This window comes from Eurosta solidaginis, chromosome 1 (assembly GCF_040869045.1).
Source record: "Eurosta solidaginis isolate ZX-2024a chromosome 1, ASM4086904v1, whole genome shotgun sequence".
Taxonomy (NCBI): domain Eukaryota; kingdom Metazoa; phylum Arthropoda; class Insecta; order Diptera; family Tephritidae; genus Eurosta; species Eurosta solidaginis.
In genome coordinates this window covers 121,918,639-121,938,304 of record NC_090319.1, presented here as the reverse complement: position 1 = coordinate 121,938,304, position 19,666 = coordinate 121,918,639, and the positions used below count along the sequence as shown (strand labels likewise).

General features: G+C 38.5%; 1 protein-coding gene and 1 long non-coding RNA gene across 5 annotated transcripts in view; one reads left to right on the top strand and one right to left on the bottom strand.

Annotated features, from left to right (window-relative positions):
- Positions 1–19,666, bottom strand: part of LOC137236796 (solute carrier family 22 member 3) — a 514,473-nt gene that overhangs the window by 405,468 nt on the left and 89,339 nt on the right. The gene's annotated exons all lie outside the window — the stretch shown is intronic.
- LOC137236798 (uncharacterized) lies at positions 14,068–14,688 on the top strand. Its single transcript, XR_010948643.1, has 3 exons — positions 14,068–14,252; positions 14,315–14,510; positions 14,586–14,688. It is a non-coding gene; the product is annotated as an uncharacterized lncRNA (long non-coding RNA).

Genomic DNA, 19,666 nt, shown 5'->3' with positions numbered 1-19,666 from the left:
TGACAATCACCTCTGGCAGAATATCGCCAATAGCGATTGACGATTTTCCTTCAGCATGGAATTCTAATACTAATAGCAGCGATGCAATCATCGATAGTGAGATATCGTTCATCATTGCTCATCTGTGTGCTTTACTTTCCGAAACAGCGAACGGAACAAAGCAAACTTGTGCAACAACTAGAACGACGACATTGTGAAGTCGGATAGAAAAGCAGCCACGTGGTTTGGGTAATTTTTACAAACAAGCGAAAGATCGAACTCAAAAATAATCAACGCAAAGATCAAAGAGACCGCAAGGCACAACTCATTCAAGAGCAATTATCGAAGTGCAGAGGTATATAGAAGAAACTGTAATTGCACGAAAAGCTGATCCTTTTTTATGGTGGCAGAAAAACAATTACAAGTATCCCAATCTATCTCCTATAGCTCGCGAAAAGTTGGGGTGTTTAGGAACATCGGTTCCCTGTGAAAGACTTTTTTCTCAAGCCGGCCTTATTTTAAGCGAGAGAAGAATGCGCTTAGATGATGAAAAGGCTAAAATGCTTATCTTTTTAAACGCCAATCATAAAATATAAAATTCGTTATATTTTGATTTTATATTTAAGTATTTATAATAAAATAATTAATATTTGTCAAAATATTAAACAAGCAATATAAGTTAATTTTAAAACTTTAATTTCATGAAATGTATAAAAGAAATGGAATGACTGAATTTTTTTTGTTTTTAATTACACTATGTGACGCCAAATAGACATGGGTCTTTAGACTTGGCCTAAAATTGATTGCCTGTGTTATTCATAAGTTCATACTTCTAGGCAGTAGCCGTTAACAGTTTTATAAAATTTGTGTTTTTGATGTTAAAATAAAACAATTATAGAAACATATATCACTCGTCTTATTGTAAACAGATTAACTCAAAATGTAAGGTTTTTGGGAGAATGCAATTCAAGATTTGTCATATGGTTGAATTCTCCGGCTAATTTCTAGGGCACTGCAGTGGGTGGCTAATTTTCTGCTAAAGAATATTTTTGTAATAGTTTGAAAAATTTGCTATATTTTTCGTCTGTATTTTTCATTAAAAATTGATTCACTTTACTGTACAAATTTATGCAGTCATTTTTGTACCGATAAACTCCAATTTTTTCATTGAATGGTTAATGATGGAACTTTCAATCAAATTGTCGATTAATCTACAAGTGGATATCTACATATTGCACAAAACAAAAATTTGCCATCTTAATAAATCATGTTTTTATGGTGTTATATATACAGATTTATTTCGGGTTGATTCATCTTACATTTAAAAATCAAAGCATTTTCAATTAACAAAATATATAAAACAAAGATGCATATACATTTATTTCAGCTAGTTTCATCTCATTGAGTGTAATACGAGTCTGAACATATTGTCGTCAGCCAGTTAATAATATATATCATAACATCTCAGAAAATTTGAATTTCACATTACATTAGTTTACAATTAAAGGTACATACTTTTTTCTTTTTATTCCAATTTTGGTTCATATATTCTAATAAAATTTAATTTAGTATAAATTAATGTATAACATTCAATCTACTCTGGTAAAAAGACTTAAACATTCATTTTTTATATAAAAGTATACAAATAATTGCAGATTCGCTTATTAAAGATAAATTAAAGCGATCGCCATAGCTGTAAATAATAGCCATAGCTGTAAAAAATAGCCATACCTATATTCGCTGATAGCTCAAAATCGCTCTTCTGTATGGAATCGCTTGTTGAAATAAAGCGATCGCTATAGCTATAAAAAATAGCCGATATTCAAAAATAGCCATATCTATTTTCACTGATAGCTCAAAATCGCCATATCGTCCATCACTAGCTCTCACCTGATTGATATTGTGAACGTTTTTCTCAAACATTCGCCACTTGCATGAATTCACAATGGTAGTGGTTTAGTTGTTTATGAAAAAACAATGGGGTAAGACGTATGCACGCATGTTTGTTTACACATAAAAAGTAAGTCGTAAATATTCCCTTTAAATACTACTTTATTGCTTGAGTGTAAGAAAAAATTTAAACAAAATAAATTGTTAACGTGAAACCATTAAAACATTCTGCGCATGAGCGTTTGTTTGCAAAATATCTTTTCGCGAATGCGCAAATAAACAATAGTCTTACCCGATGTTGCTACTCTGCTTGTTCAACGACAACTAAATACGAATTAAGACGAAAGAGAATAATAATACGTGTGGTGGTCAGAATCGTCAAAAATTCAATAAAATTTTTTTATAATTTTTTAAAGAGCCCAATTCGCCAGGCCATCAGAATAATGTGAATATGTAAGAAAAATATAAATTGCATTGCGCATCCCTAAGTTAAGTACTCATCCCTAAATTAATATCTCCCCATGTTTTAAAGTAAAAGTTACTATATAAACACATGCATAAGTTTCGAAATCAGAAATTACCGAAATCATAATCATGCTGATAATGCGCCAAACTAGCAAAATTTTGCCGATAAAGCGCGTTATCCTACAATATCAAAGCAAAATTTCTCGCGCGAATACACTAATTGCGCTAAAGCCATTCGAAAAAATCAAAAGCTAACCAAATTCAAACAATTGTTGAATTACTTTCAATAGCTAGAAATTGGTGTCAAACGTAAAAAACGCATTACAAGACCATCGAGAGCTGGTATGGGAATAAGCGACCATAAAGAATCATGTCGCTAAAAATATGCAAACATTTTTCCTAACTTCCATTACCGCCTTCGCCGCATGCCTCATCTAAATGCACAAAACAGAGATAAAGTCTTAAATTTTAATTAAATTACTAACACATTCAAACTTTTTGTCTGGCCTCGTACATATAGGCCAAAATTAGTACACTATCACATTTTGACGAGGAAATCTTATACTCCCGCCTACGTCTCATTCACAAACGCACAACCATAAGGGGTAGAACAAAAAATTTTAGTCAGACAAAATTTAAAATTTGATTTTATGTCGATTATTCTTACTAACACATGCAAACTTTCGGTCTGGCCTCGCACATATAGGCCAAAACTACTCCAACCTTAGATTTCGGAGAGGAAATCTTACATTCCCGCCTACGTCACATCTATAAACGCGCAAATATAAGGCGAAGAAAATAATCCAAGTTTGCATAGAAGAAAACAGATATTTTAAATTCAACAACTTAATATACACATAACAAATAGGTTTACCTATGGGATCACCACATTCAAACTTTTTGTCTGGCCTCGTACATATAGTAAGGCCAAAACTACTACAAATTAGATTTCGGCGAGGAAATCTTACATTCCCGCCTACGTCACATCCATAACGGCACTATAAGGGGAAGAAAAAATAGAAGTTTTCATAGAAGAAAAGAGATATTTTAAATTCAAAGGCATATTATACACACTAACCTGTGTCGATTTGTATGGACGAAAGTTAACCGATATCGCGTCATCGATTTTCGATAGGATTTTGGCTTAGGAAAAAAAGTTCCATAATTTTCCAGCCTGCGCAACAAAATGGCGAAAGGGTAAATTTTACGACCAAAACACTCCCCAAAACCCAAGAAATATTTTTTTTTTTCAAAAACTGTTATAGCCAACGTTTTTACACCAGTTTTTTGAAAAAAAAAATTATTTTTTGGGTTTTGGGGAGTGTTTTGGTCGAAAAATTTACCCTTTCGCCATTTTTTTCGCAGGCTCGAAAATTATTTTTTTTGGGTATGCGTAGTGAACTTTTTTCCTGAGCCCAAATCCTATCGAATAATCGATGGTGCGATATCGGTTAATAAATCGACCCAGTCTAATACACACAACTACCCTACAAGACGGAGGTTACTAGTTCACCCACACATTCAAAGCTTTTTTCGCTGTCCACTAATATATCGACGTTTCATGCTGTCATCGAAGTTACAGTTCATTAATTATTCCGGAAAACATTGAAACGAAGAAAAAATATAATTGTTGAGATGTTAATAAAACCATGGTGGAATTATTTTTATTATTACATTATGAATAAAACTCTTACAAGCTCTCGCTTAACCTGGTGTGTACAAAGTAAATATTCTTGTGCTTTTAGTTGTGATATGTGACGGAAATTAAAAATTTTGTTGCAGAGAACATCTTTTTGCGTTGGCGGCCTTCGCCCAAAATAATATTAAGTTACTTTTAGTTGTGACATGTGACGGAAATTAAAAATTTTGTTTCAGAGAACACCTTTTTGCGTTGGCGGCCTTCGCCCAAAATAATATTAAGGGTAACATTTTATAAGACGGGACACCACCTAATTTAAAAATGTACCAAAATTATGTTTTGACAGAAATAAAAATTTATATTTTCGGATATTTCGGATTCTAAAAACGGAGCTCGAGGCGCGTCTTTTGATTCCACGTTTGATAATATTTGATAAAAATTAGGTGGTGTACCGTTGTTGTTGTTGTTGTTGTAGCGATAAGGTTGCTCCCCGAAGGCTTTGGGAGTGTTATCGATGTGATGGTCCTTTGCCGGATACAGATCAGGTACGCTCCGGTATCACATCACCATTAAGGTGCTAGCCCGACCATCTCGGGAACGATTTATGTGGCCACATTAAAACTTCAGGCCATTCCCTCCCTCCCCACCCTCAAGTTCCATGAGGAGCTTGGGGTCGCCAGAGCCTCGTCTGTTAGTAAAACAGGATTCGCCGCGGATAGGTGAGGTTGACAATTGGGTTTGGAGAAGCTATATATTGCGCTGGCAACCTGAAGGGTTGCGCTACACAGCCCCTTGAATCTGGTATTTCAGTCGCCTCTTACGACAGGCATACCTACCGCGTGTATATTCTGATCACCTGACCCGCTGGGGTGGTGCACCGTCTTTTAAATCGTTACCATATTAAGTTGTATAGAATCGACGGGATGGCCTAGAAGGTTTCATGTCATACTAAATCGCTCCCGAGATGGTCGGGCTACGAAGATACATAGATAATTTATTCAGGATTGCACAGTGACTTGCACATCTCCTTCACAGCACCTCATCCTAGCTGACTTCCTTGATGAACCCTAGCAGTGTTCTTGGCTTGAGGGATTAAATGTGGGAATGCTCTAGCCATGGTGAGCCTATAAACATAGCCCTACGTCTTGAAATTGTGTCGCATTCTAGAAGGATACGGTCCGCCGTCTGCTGATCCATCACAAAATCGGCATGTGTTGTTCGATATTATACCCAGATTTTGCATGTAACTGTTAAGTCTACAGTGTCCTGTAAGAATAGCGTTAGGATTCTTAGGTTATCTTTCGAGAGGCCTATTAATGCCCTATATTGAGTTGTGCTGTAACCCCCTAACAGTAACTTAGATTGAATCAGGCCTGGCATATTGCGCCAGTGTTCTTCTCTCTTTTCCCTACCTTCTACTAATAAATGCCCCTGTGAGCCAACTGGCAGGAACGGCCCAGGATCGATGGGCCATGCAGTTGGTGCCTCTCTTTCCGGGTTTTCCGCCTGCTGTTGTTGTTGTAGCTTCGCCCCATCCTATAGGTGCGACCGATCACAAATTGTCATCAATGCCCTCTAACGGGAGTCCAAGGAAACTTTCTGTTTCAACAGGGGTGGACCTAATGAGAGGAGTGTTAGAGGCGTTGGTTCCACAATACAGTTGAAGAGATGGTTGGTATCATGTAGGGACACATTACAAGCAGGACAATGTTTTGTATGTCGGGGTTGATTCTGGATAGGTAAGAGTTTAACCTGTTACGGTTTCCAGATCGAAGTTGAGCTAGAGTGACTACTAGCGTTTCCCTAGGGAGAGTGCGTTCCTCCTCTGCTAGTTTTGTTCTTTGAGTAAGGGAATCACCGGCATAGAGGTCCGACGCCTGTTTGTGGAATTCACTGAAGACATGCTTGTGTTTTTAGCTTCATACGGCTGTGTTCTCAGGTGCCGTATTTCCTCATAATGTAATGAGGGCGTGAACAACAAGAGCCACAAAAGATTTATAAAAGTTACGAGGAAGCTGGATTTTGGGATCTAGCGCAGAGTAACTTGTCCGATGCAACCATCCCTTGCACGTGAAACACTGACAAGAGTATTTATTTTTTTAATTTAATTTATTTATTATTGCGGCTGTTTAGGCCTAAAACTTAAACTCCTAAGTACAATTCATTGTTATAATCACTTATTTCTATTGAATATGCTGTTGGAATGCCATGTGATTCCGATCAGCATATTTACTAGCGTGACAAACGGACGAGTCTGGGAGCCACTCATTCAAGGAAGGTTGGAAAGGACACGTTTCCAATCCTCCAGTGCTCCCAGCTTAAGGCAACAAAATTTGGAACTTATATTTTTCAATTATATTTGTATTTTAAGCTATCGGAATGTATTAGTCTCCGATCAACACAGCTAAGCATGTCTTTGGATGTTGGAAATTGAAAATAACGTGTATCCAATCACCCTTCAACTTTGTTTAGTAAAGACGATGTCGGAATGCATGAATATTCCGATCAGCACAGCTCAACATATAATGGGAGGTTGAAAAGGACGTGTTTCCAATCCCCCCTGCTCCAACTTTTGTTTGGCCTTATTTTCGTTACACATTATATAATTTTATTGTTATATTAATGCTGTCGGAAAGCGAGTGATTCCGATCAGCAACAGTAAATATCGGCTGAAAATACCGAATTCCAGCGAAATTAGTTGTTGGAACTGTCTGGAGTTACAGGTGGCGACCGATTTTTTTTCCTTAGGGCCGGATGCATTGTATTTTGCTGCTTCCAATATTACCATTCCCTTTTCGCACTCCAGTATCGGATATATCATATAAAAAATAAGAGGAGAAAAACTTTATCTTATTGGAAGGGTTTTACAATGCTCCAATAAACTTTTTTTAAAAGTATTGAAGTTATTATTACTTTTTATGTGATTAGGAAGTTCATTGAAATATTTCAGGCTCTTATATATATGACCGTCCTAAAAATATTCTTTTCCGGCAAACGCAGAAAACCCATTTCTCAGGACAAGGGTCAGGAGAAGGACCCGGATTGGAGTCGATACGTTCCCGGAAGAGGAGAGTATGGTGCAGACCAGCTGCAAGGATCTGCTGGGAGGTTGACAATTTGTGGGAGGGACACAACAAATTAAACACTGAGTCCGCCTGCTCATTACCCACTACTCCCTTGTGGCCTAGGACCCAGGGCAAGAGTACTACGTTGTGTGCTCCTATGTGGTTCAACTTTTCTACGCACTGAAGGACCAGTGCTGACTTTATTTCGAACGCCGCAAATGCCTTTAGTGGGCCTGACTGTCTGACTGAGTATGGCAATTGTTTCATTGGGATATCAGCGCTGAACGTTCAGCTTAGCGCACTAACTTATGGTGAGTACTTCCGCTTGAAAAGTGCTCGGATCTGCTTTTAGAGGTACTGATACTTTGGCTCTGGGTCCGAAAACTTTGGCTCCAATCCCCTCTGGTGTCTTCGAGCCATCTATGTACCATACGATCTTGAGCAGACTAGTAATGCATTGCACCCGCCCATACCTATACAGCCGTACCAAGAGACGGAGCAGCCCATTACATATTGGCACAACCGGAGCACTGCTGGACATCCAATCTATATGAAAGCTATGCATTCAAAAGTGTTTGTACCAGTGGCTGGTGCATACCGAACTGGACCACTGTATGCTATATTGATGCCTGCACAAATACCAAGCAATGTTTATGTAAATAATGTTACTGCTAATGTCAATTTGCACGGTTGAGCACATACAGTACCTACGTTTATACAAGGTGGAACACCACACTACCTACATGGCGATGTAGCCACCGATCAGGTTGTTGTAAGAGATTAATTAAAATATGTTATTCATAAACACTGGTTCTTATATTTTCATTATCATTAAACTGTAGACTGTGGGCTCATGACGGGTATTCTTACTGGACACTGCCTTCTGGCGTCACATGCCATTAAATTAGGCTTGGTCAGTGTTGGCAGATGGAGGAAGTGCGGGTTGGAGGAGGAAACGATCGATTACGTTCTGTGCTCGTGCATTGCGCTTGCCAGGCTAAGACTCCAGCTGACAGCTGTCAGATCTAGAAGCAGCAAGTGGCTTAAGTTCTAGGAAGCTTCTAGTATTTTCCAAGAGGACGGAGTTATTTTATAACATAGGTCCTGGTTGTTGACAGGGTTTTCAGCTTGGTCGTTAAAACAAACTTCTGGTAACACTGCGGACCCATTCAGTCTATGTGAGGTCCTCATGAACCCGCCATTTCAACCTAACCTATATTTTTCTTTGGTTTTTACTTTAGAATCAACCGTTTAAGTAAGCGATGTCAGCTAACTAAGCTCCTTCAAATGTAGATCCATAAGGAACATGTGTCGCCAGAGCCTCGGCTGTAAAAGAAACAGGATTCACCGCGAGTAGGTGAGGTTGGCAATTGGGTTTGAGAAGCTATATGTGACCCGGCCTGTGAGAAGGTGGCTTATGACTCAAAAAAGAAACAGCTTTTAAAGATAAACAATGCATTTCTTCCGTTTCCTAGAAGTTTTTCTTTTGCATTATTTTTTTTTAGTCAAAAGCCACCTTTTCATAGGCCAGGTTACATATATTGCTGGCAACCCATTGAAAGCGTTGCGGTACACAAGCCCTTGAACCAATTTGGTATTTTAGTCGCTTTTTACGAGAGGCATACCTATCGCGGGTATACTCTACGCCCCCTAACCCGCTGGAGCCATGAGAAGCGTGAGTGCACTTTGGGTCTCCCAAGACAAGTTCCGTACCTGCTCTGAATAATTGGTAGCTATCTAAGCGACAGAGTACTCCTTTTTGATACGGATGAGGGACCAAGAAAGCACAACACCACGGGCGGTGTCCCTCAGGGATCTGTTCTAGGTCCAACTCTTTGGAATGCGATGTATGACGGGGTGCTACAAATCGACCTTCCCGGAGGCACGGAAATTGTCGTCTATGCAGATGATATTGTCGTAGTAGCAGTGGCCAAGAAACTTGATTTGCTCGAAGCATTATGTAATGACGCCGTGAGAAGAATAAAGGAATGGTTGACGAACATGGGGCTGGAGATGGCTAGCAATAAGACAGAAGTGGTTCTGATGAGCTCAAAGCGGACTGTGGATGAGTTGGTCCCAACCATAAGAGATTATCAAATAAATTCAAAGCCCTCCTTGAAATATCTAGGAGTAATCATTGACTCAAAACTAAATTTTAGGGAGCACTTCAGGGCGGTGGAGGAGAAAGTTTCTAGAGTTAGTGGAGCCCTAACGCGAATAATGCCCAACATCGGCGACCCAAGCGAAGCTACCCGTCAGCTATTATCCAACGTAACCAGCTCTATAATATTATATGCAGCACCAGTATGGCACGGATCTGAAAGGGTCCACCAAAAATATATACTAGCAGCCTACCGCATTACTGCTATACGAATAGCATGTGCTTATCGGACGGTGTCCGACGACGCGATCAATGGTTTATCCAGGAAAATCCCAGTAGATCTACTCTCAGGTGAAATGGCCAATCTGTATGGCATTCGAATCAGCCGACCATCTGAAGAAAAGCGCAAGGTCACGAGCAATAGTTAGGTGGCAAGAACGGTGGGAAGATTCGAGAAAAGGGCGCTGGACCTTCATGCTAGTCCGGAATATAGCGGAATGGTACGAGCGAAAACACGGCGAACTAAATTACCACCTCACACAGATATTGAGCAGGCACGGTGGCTTCAAGGAATATCTACATAAGCGCGGGATAGAGGAGGATCTTTCTGTCCAAGCTGTCCGTCCGAATTGGAAAGCGCAGAACATGTATTGTTTCACTGCCCTCGTTTTCACGGTGAAAGACTGTCTGTAAACAGAGTTTTTGCAGAGGAGCCTTCCATTAGGAATTTAGTTCCACGAATGTGCGGACAAATAGATTGTTGGATTGCTGCGAGCAAGATGGCTTTTATAGTAATGACGAAATTGATGCATGCCGAAAGGGAGCACAGAGAAATGCGCATACGAAGTAGTGGCGACTAAATCGCCTTTCCCCCCGTGACGTTTTGCCTAACGGCGGTGCCATGGGGTGCGGACACATGAACAGGATTAGCCTGGTTTCATTGGGCCACTTGAGTGTAGTGCGCTACCACAACGTCCAATAAAAAAAAGACGAGTTCCGTCGTGCCTGGTGTTGTTAGGTGAGCGGCCAGACAGCAGGGTGCAACAAATCCACCTTTCAGTAGGATACCCTTGCTTAGCCCAGAAAAACCGGGAAAATTAGATGTAGCAAACGAGTATATTCTGTATCATATGATCAACTTGGAGACAACCAAACGTTTATTTTCCTGTCCAACACAGAACTGGTGCACGGCACTGCTGCTAAAGAAGGATAGGCGTAGTCATATCAATTCGTTCCCGGGTTACTCGGGAAAGCAATTTTAGCAGTACTTTGCCCTTTTCAATTTGCACATCCATTCAAGAACTTCGCATAATGGATTAAACAGTCATCTGCATTTATTAGGTTTTGTTTTTGTAGCGAGCCTAATTTACTCCGGCAAGCCAGTTACCCGTGTTGTTGTTGTTGCATATGTTTTGGTTAGCGATAACGAAAACATACCTAATGAAGTAACTTCAAAATGTAAATAACATCAAAGAGGATAAATACAATAAGAGCCGTCACTCGTTATTTTTTTGGCATTTACTCGATGTATACTGAGAGGTAGTCGCTACTTTTTTTTTGGGCGAGATGTTTATAAATGTCTTCTATACATTTTCGTGGGGTATTTGTGTTTATTTTTCGACTGTATTTAATTAATTAAGTTTATTCTCTTTCCAAAGATCACAGTTGCACAAGGGGCCTACACGGCATGGATAAATGCGAGACAATTAAAAATGTCCCTCTCAGAAAACATTCGGCATCAATTTTCTCAATTTCCAGCGAGATACTCGCCACAAAATAACGAGTGACGGCTCTTATTGTATTTATCCTCTTTGATAACATCGATCGAGAAGGAATGTCGAAAACACAATAGGTAAGAGCGAGAAAGCGAGTCACACGTGCACTATTTTGAGAGAGCGCGTGCGTTACTTTTTTCACGACAGCAATGTAAAAGTTATTAAGACGATAATTGGTGACCAAGTTATCGGTGACGATTAAGTAATCGATTAGGTAACGAGCACCTGTCTTGTAGGGTAAAAGTTTACGCATGGGATCACCAACTTCACCAGTGATTGCTGATATAGTAATGGTAAAGTTGTTAGACAACACAGTAAACAAATTATCGCGAAGACCGAGGATAATCTCGAAGTATGTTGACGACCTATGTATTTGCGATAATAAATGAAAACGAAGTACAAAACAGTCTCAATGCTCTAAATTCCTTTAATATAATCATAAAATTTACAACGGAACCCGAGGACGACGGAAAATTACCTTACCTTGACTCAATTATCATCCGAGATGGAAATGAATTGAAGCTAAAGTGGTATAAGAAACATATGTATATCTTCTGGAGGAATTATTAATTTTTACTCCAAACATCAAAAAACGATGATAATCAGTACAGCAATGGGCTGTGTACGAAAAATGTTAAAAATATCAGATGATACCACGCCGAAATTAAAGAAGAAATAAAAGCACTTAAAAAAAATAGTTTCCCTGACAAAATAATAAAAACCTTATTAAGAAAATGCACATTGGAAAATACTGAAGATAAAACCGTTAAACCAAAAATATTAAAATCAGTAGCGTATGTACCCAACTTGTCAGAGCGCTTAGCCAAGTCGAATTGCTACAATACAGAATATGTAAAAATAGCCCATAAGCCGATAAACACATTAAAAAATATTTTTAATAAAACTAAGTCAAAAATATTGTTACGAATATTAGCAACACTAAAAGGTACTGCCATCTCTAAGCCATGCTAAGCCGTGACTTGGTGCACATCAATAATTCAATCATTATGTCTACACATATGTACGTACACGCAGCGGAGAAGCAACGCACAAACACATGCATATATCTTACCTGCGGTGCTCACAAGAGAGGGCAATAATTTGTGCAAGTATTACTCACGCGCATATGAGAAGCTATAAACGTAGTTGTGGCTGGTGATTTTGTAGCTGATAACTAACTAGTAAGTTCTGGAATGGAAAAGCCTAGAAGTATGCAACCACGAAACCAGACAGTATAAAAGGCGACAACAGTAGAGGCGCAAGAATCAGTTTCGATTAAGCACGCTATCTGTCGAGCAATAGAAGTGTTATTTTGAAAGTACTTGAATAAAGGCCATTTTGCATTATTAAATATTGGAGTTATTTATTCAACAGTTTAGTGATTCGAACTTAGCAGAAGGTTGCAAATAAGAGAATTTGCAGTAAATTCGTTACAAGTGGTGTAAGAAGAGGAATTGTTGAATAAATTCCAGAGTTGCAGAGCACAACAAGGACATGGCTAAGTTAAGTGAATTAAGGATCCAGCAATTGAAAAAGGAGTTGGAAGCCCGTGGATTGAATACAACCGGCAATAAGATCGAACGTGGACGACGATGTCTTTCATTCTGATAGGGACGAGACAACAACAAAAATTGAAGAGAAAAACGAAACATCGTAAGCAGTTACCAGCACAGACTTGAACGTGATATTGGCTGCAATATCTGCACAAACGTCGACAGTGACATCGAAGATTGAAGCACAAGAAACACGTATTTCAAAAATGTCGACACAGATAACATCCAAGATGGAAACTCAACTGGAAGAACAGAAATCATATATTACATTTCAACTGGAATCGCAGGAGACACGCATAACGTCGTAGATTGAAACACAAGAAACGCGTGTTTCAGAAATGTCGACACAGATTACATCAAAGATTGAAGCACAACTGAAAGAAAAAGAGACACGCATAACAGTACAACTCGAAGCACAAGAGGCGCGTATACCATCAAAACTCGAAGCGCGTATGGACGAGAAAATAACACGGTTTGAGGAAAAAATCGAGGCTGAGGTGGATGCTTTGAGAGGTCGTATACAGGAGTTGCGACTAAATCGCCCAGCTGTTTCAGCAAGCAATCCGAAGGTAAAACTCCATCTTTTGACGGTTCTGTTCCTTTCCAGGTCTTTAAGCTACAGTTTGAGAAGATTGCAGCAGTGAACAACTGCAATGCTGAAGATAAAGTTGCTGCACTGTTCATGGCATTGAAATGGCCTGCACCTGAGATTTTACAAACCGTTCCAGAGGGCGAACGGTACTGTTATGAAGCATTGATGGGCGCTCTAGAGAGACGATGCGGAACTGAGCATAGGAGACAGATATACCAAATGGAGTTACTGAACAGCTTCCAGAGGCCTAGTAAAACATTGCAAGAGTTTGCATCGGATGTTGAAAGGCTGACACATTTAGCGAATGCGGACGCACCCGTGGAATACACTGAAAGGGTAAATATTCAGAGCTTTATAAATAGCATACGGGACGTCGAAACAAAGCGAGCTACATACGCAAACCCAAAGTCAACATTGCTCCAGCTATTGAATGTCCTGTGATATCTGTATCGCTAATTGGAAGAAAATCGAGCAGTCTTGCCGTCAAAGGAAAGCTGGATGGCAAGGAGCGTGCACTGACTGTAGATACGGGCGCTTCTCATTCCTTAGTCCGATCTGACTTGGTCAACAGGAGAGTAAAACCGTTACCTGGAGCAAGGTTGCGTACGGTCACTGGCGAATATAACCAAGTCCAAGGAGAAGTGGTATGTGAGGTATTAATTGGAAAGGTCGTGGTTCTACACAAATTCATTGTGGCGGAGATTGTTGATGAAGTCATATTGGGAGTGGACTTCTTATACGCCAATTACACGGCACAAGTATCCTTGTGCCAATTACCAATTTGCACAAGGATTTGCCCGGTGTGTGCAGTGTTTGCGCTATTTGCGCAGAGAACTGCGCTAAAATCAAAACGATTTTGATATTTGCGCATGCTGCAAAAATTGCACATGCTTTTTTCTTTGTGTGTGGTGAATGTTATACAGTTTACCTGTGGTTTCTGATAACATAACATCGCTTAAAAATTTTATTATCGAAGGCGTAAAGACCATATCTAGCCTGTACCAGGAATTCAATAAAAGTGAAAAAGCGTAATTATAAATAAAATGGAAAATAAACGCTTCTGGTGCCAGTTTTTTGACTTGTATCGTGAATTACCAGCACTGTGGAAAATAAGGAGTGCTGATTACAGCAATAGAACGCTAAAAAGCTAAAATTCATCTTATTGCCACAATCTTTCGGTTCCATATATTTAGGTAAAATTTTCAGATGTCCTGCAGCATTTGTAGGTGATAATGCGATCTTTTTTCTATTGCAGGTGAAACATTTGCTAGCTACATTTGTGTGCATAACTTCACCACCTATTCTGTGGATGGTGTTACTGTTAAAGCCGATTTACAATCTAATACATTAAAACCCTGCGACTAGAGAACACTGTTGGAAAATTAGATATTGTATGGCGCTCGAATCTTGGCGAAAAAGGACGTTTGCAAACGAGTCAATTGCAACGATTGGTATGTGCATATCAAGAACACTGAAATAGTTGATTCAATAACAATATTAATTTTACCATTGGTTTTATATTTCAGCCCTTTGAATACAAAGATGTACGCCTCGAAGTTATTGATGCACAAAATATTGTCAAAATAGGTGAAGCTTTTACGTTTGTTTGTCGTTTGACCAATACTGCAGAACGTCAAATGGATTTAGTCGTCAAATTAGAAACACCACTTGAACTCAATTGTGATTATAGTGGTGCTGCAGAGTTTTCAATTGGTAAATTAGCATCAGGTGAACAACGTGAATTTCCGCTTACGGTGTGTCCAGCGCGTTTGGGACTTATCAAAATTAGTCCGTTGCTACTAACAAATATACTACAAAAGGAACAGTATATTATAGAAAAAGTGGTTGATGTATTTGTTGTAGATACTGATTATCATGAAGATGAAGCATTCCAAGTTAATAAATTTGTACGTTACGATAATGCAAGGCCAAAGCAAATGGAGGAGCGTACGCTGCAGCTGCAAGTGGTTTGAGACAAGTTTTAAAGGACATGTACATATAAGCTATTTATAAGGTGTTGATGTGTTTGGAGAAACATTTGAAATTGCTGGAAGTATTTCGTATAGGAAATGTGTAAGCTTTAGCAAACATTAGAAAAGCTATTGTTTGTATTTAATAGGTTTAAATAAAAATGTTACACTGTAAATTTAATCATAATTATCATACCGATGGGTTTGTATCACTGCGTTCACTGAACTTTGGACATCTTTTTTTACTTGTTGGAAAGGGTTTCTTAAGTTCATCTAAAATTTTTTCTTTTTTTTTTGTAGCAATGTTTCGCCCCACCTAATAGCTGCGACCGATCACAAATTGTCATCAATATCCTCTAACGGGAGTCCAAGGAAACTTGCTGTTTCGACAGGGGTGGACCATAGTGAAAGGGGTGTTAGAGGCGTTGGTTCCACATTACAATCAAAGAGATGGTTGGTGTCATGTGGGGACACATTGCAAGCGGGGCATACATTTTGTATGTCGGGGTTGATTCTGGATATGTAAGAGTTTAACCTGTTACAGTATCCAGAACGAAGTTGAGCCAGAGTGACTCGTGTTTCCCTGGGGAGTATGCGTTCCTCTTCCACAAGTTTTGGGTACTGTTCCCTGAGTACTGGATCTAAACTGTTTTCAATTAAAAAAAAAACTCAGATAACTTCGACTGCCTGCGCTAAAGCAATTTTATTTTTCCTTTTTATTTCTGTTACCATTGTGTACACCCGCCGGCGTACGATGCTATGGTAACTACTTCTGGTAGGGAAGGGAACTTGAGGTACTCATAATTAACCACTGGTTGGTTCATACATTTTTTTATTTTGACTCATAAATACAAATGTTAATACATATTATATTAGTTGCTTATTACTATTGGCATTTTTGTTTACGAGTTTATTATACACTTTATCTTGCCATGGAACCGTGCCAACAGAACTAAAATATATTCTAAATTTGTTTCTCATATGTTTGCATTTGCGGATGCATTTCTAATTGCTGTGGAACTTAAAGAATCTAAGACATCTCCCTTTTCTTGCGATCCAGGTGTTTCGAAAGCTTCTGTGGTTTCCACATTTGAACAGGGCTCAGCAGTAAAATATGTTTCACATTTTGATTTACGCAAGAAGTTGTGCAAATAACAACACGCCAAAACAAATTTTGTGGATTTATCTGGCGAGAAATTTAAAGTATTCAAAAGGATTCTAAAACGCGAAACCAAGATTCCGAAAACATTTTCGACCAATCCACGTGCGCGCGATAGCCTATAATTAAATATTATATCTTTTCGAGGGAGTTGTGGCTGAAAGGTTTCATTATATTTTCCATTAGTGGAAATGCGTCGTCAGCAACAAACACAAATGGCATTTTTTCATTATATCCTGGAAGCAATTCAGGTTTTGGTAGTCGTAATTTATTTTCTTTAAGCTGCTTGAAAAACTTGGTTTGACTAAATAAACCAGCATCTGAAGCTCTTCCATTTGCACCAACATCGATCATCAAAAATTCATAATTTGCGTTTACTACAGCCATCATAATAATAGAGAAATGCTTTTTATAATTAAAGTAAAACGACCCCGACCCAGGTGGTTTTTTTATGTTAACGTGCTTGCCGTCAATCGCACCGATGCAGTGGGGAAAATTCCATCGCTGGTTAAAGGCGTTTGCTTCCATCTTCCATCTTGAAATGTACTAATTGTTTAAAATATGTAACAAATACCTTTATGTAGTCTTTTAGCTCTTCTATTATAGCATCACAAGTCTCGCTTACAATCTTGCCGATAGCTTGTGGAGAAATTGCTGTAAGGAATTTTAGGTCCTCAAAACTATTGCCGCTTGCCAAAAAACGCAATGTTAAAGTTAAACGATGACGCGCAGGAATAGCTTTCCTCATCACCATATCCATTCTTACATAATTTTTAAAGTCACGTTGAGACGTAAACTCAAGTTCCCGAAGTAATTTTTTCTGTCCCAATACATTTCGTTTTTTATACCACAATTGTGACCAAATCCGTTTACCCTTTTGCTTTCTTTTCTTTCTTTTTAATGCAATCGAAAGAAGTAAAGCCGCACTTGCCTTCTTTATGCAATTAGAACACATGATTCGTTTGTTGCGCTAGTTTAAAAATGAATATTGCGCAGTGTTTTTGAGCCGTGTATGTCAAAATTCTCCTTTGCACAAATTTCGTCGTTTTATATTTGCGCATGGCTTTTGTGTCGTGTATGGGCCGTATTAGTTGACCATGACATCAGGATCGATATGCGGAGAAAGATTATGTGCTATAAGAACCAGGATATACCACCTAACTTTAGTTTGGAGAAAGGATTCAGCAGTAATCGGGCACTGGTGGAGAAAACTGGACAAAAACCACGAAAGTCAAAGGTAAAGGTTGATGGATCGAATGGGCCAAATAAAGCGAAATCAAAAGTACCTGCGAGAGAAACACTGGCATTGACAAACCCTAATGGACGCACAAAAACGAAGGAACGAAATTCCCAGAAACAATGCGAGGGTATTTTCAAGCCGGGGCGAACTACTGTTGTGAAACGTCAAGACGATACTGATGATACAAAGTCAATCCGTCAAGGTCAAGCTCTGCGAAGTAGTTCTTCATTGGCCAAAGAACAGAGTGTGAGGGAACGGCCTAGGGTAATGAGTAGTAAGATGAAACACTGGCATGACAAGAACTTTAATTCGGAAGGTTTCTTGGAGGGAGATTTGGTACTGCTATACAACCCTCACCGGCGGAAAGGTGTTCCATCCAAAATTCGATGCAGTTGGGAAGGCCCGTACAAAGTTGCGAAGAAGATCAGTGATACCATGTACCACATACAAACCATTGGGAAACCACGAAATAGAGGAGTGGTTCATTTGGAGATGCTTGCAGCGTTTAAATCAAGAGATTTGTCTGATCGGGAGAGAGGGCAATAATTTGTGCAAGTATTACTCCCGCGCATATGAGAAGCTATAAACGTAGTTGTGGCTGGTGATTTTGTAGCTGATAACTAACTAATAAGTTCTGGAGTGGAAAAGCCTAGAAGTATGCAACGAGGAAACCAGACAGTATGAAAGGCGACAACAGTAGAGGTGCGAGAATCAGCATCTGTCGAGCAATAGAAGTGTTATTTTGAAAATACTTGAATAAAGGTAATTTTGCATTATTAAATATTGGAGTTATTTATTCAAGAGTTTAGTAATTAGAACTTAGCAGAAGGTTGCAAATAAGAGAATTTGCAGTAAATTCGTTACAATATGACACACCGATAAGAGTAACATTGTATACAAAATCCCTTGTAATGGATATAACAACGAACCATGCGAAAACATTTATGTAGGAACAACAAAAGGAAAATTAAAAACCCCAATAGCGCAGCATAAATCACACTACAAATACCTAAATCATACCAATAACCAAAAAACAGCACTAATGACAAACTGTATAACGAATGATCACTCTCCCAACTTCGATGCAAGAACGATCTTAGCACAAGAATAAATTACCGAAAGAAATTCACACTGGTAATGCTTCATATTTCACTCGTAAACACACCGACAAATAAACGTATGAATTACTAATCGAACATCGAAAATTGCTCCCACACTTACAGACATTTAATAACGAAGAGATAAGCAGTGAAAAACTCCACGTCAAGCAGCTAAGATGTGATAACCAGTGTTGCAATTTTAGCTTTTTTCAAGCTAGATTAGCTTTTTTTCTCTGTTTAGCTTGAAAAGTTTTAAGCTTTTTTCTAGAAAATTTTTAGCTCATTTTAAATTTTTTCAAAATTTTAGAAAATCTATATAAACAGTTTAATGTAGATAAATGCTAGATTTAAAAAATTTTAGGGGCTAAGGAACAGATAATGTTGGCACTACGGTAGGCAGGAATCGAGGCGTAGTAACTTTATTAAGACGACATTAACCTTATGTCAACAGGCATAATATTTATTTGAAAGATACCGTTGTGTGTAAGGCTTATAGCTCATATAAAATAAAACTTACGTGAGGAATTATTATAAGCCGTATGGTAATAACAACTTTATTATAAGGCTCACGGCCTTTTTAAAAGCAAGTATTTGGTGTATTAGGACTTTTTATATCAAGCGTATATGTACATATACAGCCCACCAAAAATCAGGCTTACAAAGGCTGTTATAATAACGAGGTTGAATTAGGATTGGTTTACCATAGTATAACCTTATTATAAGTTTTATTTCACGTATAAAATTTCTTGGCCTTATAATAAGACACCATCTGACCTTAAATTCATATTCATAATAACCTAAGTATTTCAAAACTTTATTTAACAGGGAGTCACTAATGGCCGAACCAAAGCCCAGAAAGTTTCATGAAAATATTCCCTCCAAAAATTAATTTGCCAGATATCGTTTTGAGTCGGCGTAAAACACATACCCAAAACTTGAAAAAGAGGTTCTCAGGCAGTGTGGAATGTATAGTTAAATCTTTCATGGGTTCTTTAAAAGGACAAAAAGTAAATTTCCTTATTGAAAATAGTTTTATCGGCGTTCTTATTTTGCAAATAAAAAACCATTTACCTCAAACGTATTACGAAAACTTATAGACCAAAGTGGAGTTTTATTTATCTGTATCCCTTTTAAACTA